Raw genomic sequence first — 8,871 nt, 5'->3', positions numbered from 1 at the left:
GAACATGTGTTTATGTTCATCACGTGGACAAGGATGCCTTTTTAAAAGGCAATATTGATCTGGACCCGGATGAGCTTGACATGGTGTTCGATTTTTGTCCTAGCTATGCTGAATTGTTGGAACAAGTCTGAAAGGATTTCAATTGGATAGACCCTAGGGATGTAGTTGAGTTTGATGGTAGGCATAATGTGGGATTCGGAATGCACATTCGTTGGAAGACCATGCGTGTCAACTCCGAGCAACGTTGGCTTGCATACAAGGATACGGTGGCCGAATCACTAGACAAGGCTCTAGAGTTATTTGCCATCAAAACAAATGTTCCTAACTTGCAGTTAGATTTGAACCGGGTTGCCTCTCCTATTGTTCAAGCTAGTCCTCCATGCATCAACGAAGAGGCCAACATTGAACCTCTTTCAACACAACAATCTTGTATCCAACATGAACCATTGCTAGAGGCTAATGATGAGCACGATGATGATGAGAATGATGGTACTGTTCTTCATGACAACAGCCTTGGTGATTTGGACAAATATAATTTGCAAGAGACAATGGACCATTTTATTCCGTATTCACGTGGCTATGCATCCGAGTCAGACGATGAGGGTCCCGATGAAGAAGTTGATGAGGAAGGGTTCACGGCAAAGGAGGCTGAAGCTTTCACGAAGGTATTAGGGCGGGATCACCGGACACCATTGTTCGAGGATCTTAGCCTTGCGGATGAAGCCGTGGTTGACGGAGACGAAGGCATATTGTTTGGAGTTAGGCCACCTTCTCACCGGGACAAACATGGGAAGAATATTATTTTGCCGGGGTCAAATGTGACAGCCCGATGCCGACGTTCCAGAAGATTCCCCTTTCCTTTCCATTTCCGTCGTGTGGGTATTTTAATTTGTTGCATCATCATCGCATCTTGCGCATCATCAGCATTGCATCGGCATCCCGTTGCCGCCAGTTTTCAAAAATTGCATCTGTTATTAGTTGTTGATTCTCGTCGTTGTCCGTTCTGAGCCCAACCGCACTCGCACACGCCCGCGGCATCGTTCAAACCTTGTTTTAAAAGTGTGCGTGAAACTTTCTCTGATCGGGGTGAAACTTGGCATGCGGTCGTAATTAGTTCTAGCTAGGCCGCCTGTCGAATTTCGTCGCGATCGGAGACCGTCTGGTACCCGAACGGTCGACCGTAGCGGCACCGTATTCGGTCTACCGTCGAATGGTTGTTGGTGTTTTAAAAATCGTTGCCGCGTTGTCCGTTTCCCCTCTCGTCTTTGGATATCTACACTACACGGCCTCTTACCCGTTCCCGCGTTCGGAATTATCCGATTCCGGCTGCGCGGTTGGATCCGGAACCCAATTCCGGCTAACCTAGCCCCCATTTGTCTATAAATAGACCCCCCGGGTATTTTAGACATCCCCTCTCCTCTGCCTCGGGATCCGCGCACCTACCCCCAAAACCCTAGCCCTCACTCTCTCCCCTCAGCCTCCCACCAGCCCCGTGGGCCCGCCGAGCCCATCGCAGGCCCGCCCGGGGCCCAAGCCGCCGCCGCCCCCGATCTCCATGGACATGCCTCCCGTGGAGCCGCAGCCCCGTGCCTCCTCACCGGCTCGTCGCCTCGCCCCCCAACCGGCATGCCGCCGCAACAGCTCGCCGGAGCTCCTCCCGGGTTTCCTCGACCGAGCCCGAACCCATGCCGCCGCCGGTCCCCGGGGTGCTGCCGAGCAGCCTCCGCCCGATCCGCAACCCCGTGCTCTCGTCGCCTCCGGCCACCGTCGCAGCGTGTTCCCCCACGCCAGGTACGGTCACCGCCGCCCCGACCTCGCCTCCCCCAGTCGGACCCGCCGCCGCCCCGGGTTCCTCGGGACGCACGCCGCCGTGTGCCTCGAGCCGCCGCCGGCAGCCGCTCGCGGGATCCAGTTCGGAGCAGTCATCGCTGGCGTGGCGAGATGCGCTCCCCGCCGCCATGGGCCGCCTCAACCGCGCTGGGCCGCGCCCCCAAACCCAGCTGGCCAGAGCCAGGCCGAGGCCTTCCCCTCTGCTGCACCAGGCCGGCCCAACCGAGGTAGCTCTCTTTTCCCCCCTTGTAGCATTATAATAGTTCGGCCCATTTAGGAATTTTACGAATTAATTAATTCCAGAATATAGACGATAATTAGAATGTCGTAACTTTAAATCCGTAAGTCGGATAGCGATGAGTTGTATATGGTTTTCGGGTAGTTTTGCGTGTAGAATACGATTATAAAACTTGCATATTTGTTTGACATAGTTTGAGCCACCATATGCCTAGGTTTACGTGTTGTCTCAATAGGATAGTGCCCGCATTTATTTCTCGTGCGTGTCCGGATTGCCCGTATGCCGTAGTAGAAATGTCCATGATTTAGGAACCCTCTTGCCATGTATTTTAGAGCGGTCATTGGTATTTTTGTGTGTAGGGTTTTGCCGCTAGTTTATTTTCCGTGCTTAGGACATTATCTCGCATTTACGTGTGGCAATATTTTTGTGTTGCAACCCCACATATTTTATATGTTTTTGGGGTGTGCAATTAGTTTTAGCTTTTGAGTAAATTAGTTCGCGCGATATTTTGCCGTGTTGCCCTCTTGTCTATTTCGTAGGATTTATTTCGTGCTTCGTTTGATTAAGTTGTCAACTAGGGAGTTGTTCTTTGATGTTTAGTCTAGCCCGTGGTATTTTTGGTTGCAATAGAAATGCATGTTTAGGTGTGGTTTGCTTGCTCTCAAGTTGCTAGAAATAGTGCTGATTTAGAGGTGCTGAAATATTTCTAAGTCTGAAATCTGTTATATTTTGTTGCTGTCTTGTCTTGCTTCTATCTTTTGATCTGTAGCTCTTTTGAGGTTGGTGCAATGGAGTAAGTTGTAGACCTTGTGATTCTATAGCATGTTGTGGATTTTCATGCCATTTGGAGTCCTGTAGCTTATGGTTTTGCTTCTGTCAATATGCCTTCAGACCGAAAACTGCACTTTCAGGAAGTGTTATTTTCACCAAGTCTGAAATAGTGTGTGAGAAGCCATTTTGTGACTTCTTTTCCTAGTGTTCCTTGCTGCCATGCTAGTTGTTGTTAGTTGTTTGTTGTAGTGCTTCTTTCCCTCTTTCGTGTCATGCCTTGGTTGATTATATTTGAGTTGAGTAGCTCGTAGTTGTGGGGTGTAGAAAATGCTATGTGGCCGATTTTGGCAGATTGTAGTGATTTCTTGTTTTGCTCGTAGTTGTTGAACCGTAGCTCCGATTTGATCGTGTTCTATATGAAAATTGGTTAGAATCTCGTGCGGTTTCATTTTCTCTCGCTGGCTTGTATGTTTTGAAGTGCTCGTGACCGTCGTTGCACACATATTGCATTCATGCCATCAAATCTTGTGGTGCTTGTATCTTTTGAACCGTAGCTCCGTTGGAGATGTTCTCTATGTGTAAATTGCTTGTCTTGACGTGTAGAATCACGTGAACCTATTGGTTTTGTTGTTTAACAACTAATTAAATGCGTTAGTTCAGATCTGGACATAATTGTAAATTAACTTGTGATGTCGTTTCGGAGGTGCTTTAAGTCATTTCCGACCTCCTTTAAAATGCCTAGATAGGTAGAGTAATTACGCTTCACCTCTTGCCATGTTTAACCACATTTAATATTGTCGTGTACCTAATCGGGATAGAACTAAATAATTAAACGTGGAGTTTCGTCAATATGCAACTCGTTGCATATTGAACTTCACTTAATGTGTAGTGTTTGATTGTGTGAACTGTCATGCCGTGACTTGCATGTGTTCAGCTGTTCATGCATCATACGTGTTATGCATCATGTGGTGAATTTCGTGTGTTGATTCTTGTTTCTGGTTTGCTTCGTCTCGATAGAGTTCCGCAAGCGTGTCAGATTGTGAGGACCCGTTCGACTACATCGGTTCGTCTGCTTCACGGAGTCATTCTTCTTCCAAGCGGGATCTCGGGCAAGATGACCATTTCCTCAGATACCATTACTATCATTGCCATGCTAGTTTTACCGCTTCTATCATTATGTCTCGTTGCCTACCACATGTTAAATATCAGCCTCTCAACAATGCCATGAAAACCTTCAACATGTTCAACCTAGCAAACCACTGATTGGCTATGTTACCGCTTGCTTAACCATGTATTAGCGTTGCTAGTTGCAGGTGCAGTTGCTTCCATGTGATAACATGGGTCCCTTGTCATATCACCATATTTTATGTTATTTAATTTAATGCACCTATATACTTGGTAAAAGGTGGAAGGCTTGGCCTTTCTAGCCTGGTGTTTTGTTCCACCTTTGCCCCCTTAGTTTCGGCTACCGGTGTTATGTTCCATAATTGAGCGCTCCTAACACGATCGGGGTTGTTATGGGGACCCCCTTGATAATTCGTTTTAGATTAAAGCTGGTCTGGCAAGGCCCAACATTGGTACTACATTTGCCCAACATAATAATTCTGTTAAACTGAAATGCATAGGGAGTTAGCGCTACCCGGGGAGTAATTCTACATAATACAGGGGGGCCAGTGTTGATGGTGCTGGTCCAAAATAGAGCACTGTGCGGGGCCAACCCAAGGAAACTTGGGTGATTTCTATCAGGCCTCCGTAAGCGTAGCTTATCCGTCGTGTCCTGAGAACGAGATACGCGGCTCCTATCAGGGTCGTCGACACGTCGGGCGGCCTTGCTGGATTAGTTTTACCTTTGACGAGATATCTTGTGCATCGGGATTCCGATGATGCTTTGGGTAATCTCAGAGTTGAGGTTTTCCACTAGGGAATCCAACGAGATCGCGAGCTTCGTGATTGAGGATTTCTATGCGGCTTGTGGTAATTTGTGATGGACTAGTTGGAGCACCCCTACAGGGTTAAATATTTCAGAAAGTCGTGCCCGCAGTTATGTGGCAACGTGGAAACTTTGTTTAACACTTGTTCTAGATAACTTGAAGTTAACTTAATTAAAATATGCCAACTGTGTGCGTAACCGTGACTGTCTCTTTCGTGAGTTTCTTCTCCGATCGAGGACACAGTGGGGTTATGTCTGACGTAGGTAGGTGTTCAGGATCATTCTTTTGATCATCAGTAATCACGTCCGCTATGAGTAGATCTTCCCCCTCTTATTTCTTGTACTCGTAAGTTAGCCACCAAATATATGCTTAGCCGCTGCTGCAACCTCACCACTTAACCATACCTCACCCATTAAGCTTTGCTAGTCTTGATACCTTTGGAAATGAGATTGATGAGTCCCCTGTGGCTCATAGATTACTACGACACGAGTTGCAGGTACAGTTAAAGGTTGCTTGACGCGAGCGCGTTGATTGATCATTTGGAGTTGCTTCTTCTTCTTCTTCGATCTAGGATGGGTTCCAGGCTGGCAGCCTGGGATAGCAAGGATGGACGTCGTTCTTCTTTTCTCATTTGTTTTCGTCCGTAGTCGGACCCTGCTCTTCTTCATGATGATTATGTATTGTATGTTTGTGACTCTGATGTAGCTTGTGGCGAGTGTAAGCCAATTCTATATATATCTCTTCTTTTCAGTACATGTACTTGTAACGATATCCATTCTTGTGAAACGACGAGATGCGCTTCTATCCCTGATGAGGCCCTCGTGCCAAATTGAGGATAGGGTCGCATATTGGGCGTGACATCAAAGTTCCAAACATTCCTTGAACTGAAGATGTGGTTGGATGAATATTCTGTTACGCATTATAGGCCACACAAAGTTGTTCATTCAAACATGAAACTGCTTTACACGGTTGCATGTGAGGATACAGGGTGTCCTTGGATTGTCCATGCAAGACCATGGAAAGGAGGGCCAGATGGAACATTGACAGTTGTATGCCTCACACGTGTCGAGGCAAGAGGGTTGATGGTAACCTTTCGTCGCAAAGCCATAGATAACTCACCTCCGAGTTCATCTCTTATAGGCTTTCCAACTCCATCTCCCCTCTTCCTACAATGAGCATAAAAAGCGTACAAGACCTTGTGAAAGCCCTCTTTCACTACGAGGTGAAATACGGGAAGGCATGCAAAGCGAAGCAAGCCACATTCAAGATGTTGTATGGTGATTGGGAGCAAGCATGCAACCGGCTACCTAGGTTGTTGGTAGCTATTGCCGCCACTAACCCGGGCATGGTTCATGTGGTCGAGCCGTATGGGGAGAAAACAATGATTCTCAATGGAAATAGGGTCCGCGTATTTGGCCGTGCATTTTGGGCATTTGAGCAATGTGTGAGGGCTTTTCAGCACTGTCGGCCGGTCTTCTCCATCGATGGCACGTTTTTGACCGGACAATTCAAGGGTACTTTGTTGGTTGCAATAGCAAGTGATGCCAATAACCGATTAATGCCTTTGGCTTTTGCTTTCGTTGAGGCAGAGAACAATGTTAACTGGGAATGGTTCTTGCATATTTTGAGAAGCAAAGTATTACCGTTTGAAAGGGAAATCTGTGTCATATCGGATCACCATCAAGGCATACTTAACGCAATTGACATTGTCATTCCCGGCCATGCTCCTTTGCATCATCAATGGTGCATGAGGCATTTCTGTGTAAACTTCTACCGGGCATGTGGTAGCAAGGAGTTGCCGGATGATCTTCAAGATTGTTGTCAAGCACTTACGGACAAACGATTTGCAAGATTGTACAACGCTTTGCTTGCAAACAAAAAACTTGATGCAGGTGGGCTTGAGTTTCTCAACAGGCGCATTCAACTTCGGCCCAAGTGGGCACAAGCTTATGATGAAGATAGCCGAAGATATGGTCAAATGACAAGTAACATGGCAGAATGCTTCAACTGGGTGTTGAAGGGTGTCGGTGCGTTGCTGGTGACGGCAATAGTTCAATACACATTCGACAAGTTGAGAGCATACTTTCTAAAGTACTCGCAAGAAAACGGATGATCAGATTGCGGGAGAGAACAAGAAAAGTACAAGTACCAGTTTCCACCAAAGGTTGACAAATGGATGGTATTTCAATCACGGAAGGCTGACTCCCAAACGGCTATGTTGTAAAACAACGAGGATTGGACATACCAAGTGAATGAGCCCGGAGGAAAGACAAATGATGGCCAGCAACACGGAAACAGGGCGTTCAAGGTATCTTTATTGTTGTGTGATTGCTCTTGTGGGAGGCCAAGATTACTTCATCTCACATGCTCGCATTTGTACACGGCAGCTCGCACTAGGAATGTGGACGTCAACCATCCACTAACCGTGAGGGAGTCCGAGTTCTCGATCATGACCACGAAGCATACATGGGCTCCTAGATTTGAACCATACTTTGACCAATCACAATGGCCGGAGTATCATGAAGTACAACTATGGTCCGACCCGGAGTGGAAGGTTGTGAAACGGGGAAGACGAAAGACAAAGCATTTTAGAGGAGACATGGATGGATGGGGCCATGATGGTGGCAGAGAAATGGGGAACAACCAATTCCAAGAGCCTACTGAGAGATCACATTGTGGAGAGTGCGGTGTAACATGACACAACACAAGAAGGTGTACGAAGCCAAAGAAGAAGTCCAAAAACAATGATTCCAGGTCAAGCCAACCAAGTCCTAGCCAACATGGTCATAGCCAACCAAGTTCAAGCCAACAAGGTCCTAGTCAAGCAAGCACAAGCCAACAAGTTCCTACTCAACATGTTCCTAGCCGACTTGGGCTTACTAGAGGACGTGGTGGTAGTGGTGATAGAGGCAGGGGTGGTGCTAGAGGCAGGGGTGGGATAGGTCGTGGTGGTGCTAGAGGCAGGGGTGGGATAGGTGGTGGACTTAGTAGGATTGGTATGTGTGGATACCTACGAGGACCATTTCCGTATGTCACATATTTGACTCATCTTTATCATGTTGTTTTTCATGCTCCTTTGTATGTTATTTTACTAACTCTGAGCCTTGATGTTTTTATGTAGGTATGGCGACGTCTCAACCCAGCAAGGCAAAACGGAGTGGGGGAGGAGAAGGATGCAGCCAGTGAGGAGCAGCGGTTGATGGAGAGGGTTGCAAAGAAGTTAAGAGAGGAGAACGCAGCCGAAGCGCGGAAGAAGAAGGAACGGGAGTATAACGCAAGGATGGAGGATGAGTGGAAAATAGACCTTGCGCACCGGAGATATGAGAAAAGGATGAAGGAGCAGCACAAGAAGATGATGGAGAAACGTCAAAAAGAATGGGAAGCTAACTTTAAGAAGGTGATGGCAGAGGGCGCAACAAAGAGAGAGCGGGAGCGTCAACGCTTTGAGGAGAGGGTGATGGAAGAGGCTTCAAAAATGCGCAAAAGGGAAGAGGAAGAGGAAAAAGAGAGGAAGAAGAAGAAGGGAAAGGGGCCTTGCTCGACCCAATAGAGTCGGATGCTTCTATTCTCATGCGCGATTTCATCTTCGAACCCTATGCATTGTTGAACATTGTTCGCTTGCACGCTTTCTTACTATGAAACTCCACTGTTATGTACTTTTGGACGTATGTATTTTAAAAACCCTATGTATGTTACATGTTTGAACTCCACTATATTTGTGTTGTATGTTTGAACTCCACTATTATTGTGTTGTATGTTTGAACTCCACTACCATGTGATGTATGTTTGAACTCCACTACTATGCGCTGCAGTTTTCAGCATGCCAGAAGGTGTGGCGCCTGAGACAGAGAGTAACAGATGCTTGGCTACTCTCTTTAACAATAATTATTTTTAAAGTAAATAAAGCTTGGCTACTCTCTTTAACAATAATTATTTTAAAAGTAAATAAAGCTTGGCTAATCTTTTAGTAAAGAAGGTCTAGGTGCCATGGACAAGAAATCAGAGGAGGGTAGAGGTAACATCTGTTTTTACACGGCCAGTCTTGGTTGCCCGTTGTTTTTACAATTGTGGTCCTGGGTACACAGTATGACCATGTTTTCG

The sequence above is a fragment of the Hordeum vulgare genome, chromosome 7H (genome assembly GCF_904849725.1).
Source record: "Hordeum vulgare subsp. vulgare chromosome 7H, MorexV3_pseudomolecules_assembly, whole genome shotgun sequence".
NCBI classification, from domain to species: Eukaryota; Viridiplantae; Streptophyta; class Magnoliopsida; order Poales; family Poaceae; genus Hordeum; species Hordeum vulgare.
Note: the sequence above shows the minus strand (reverse complement) of the source record.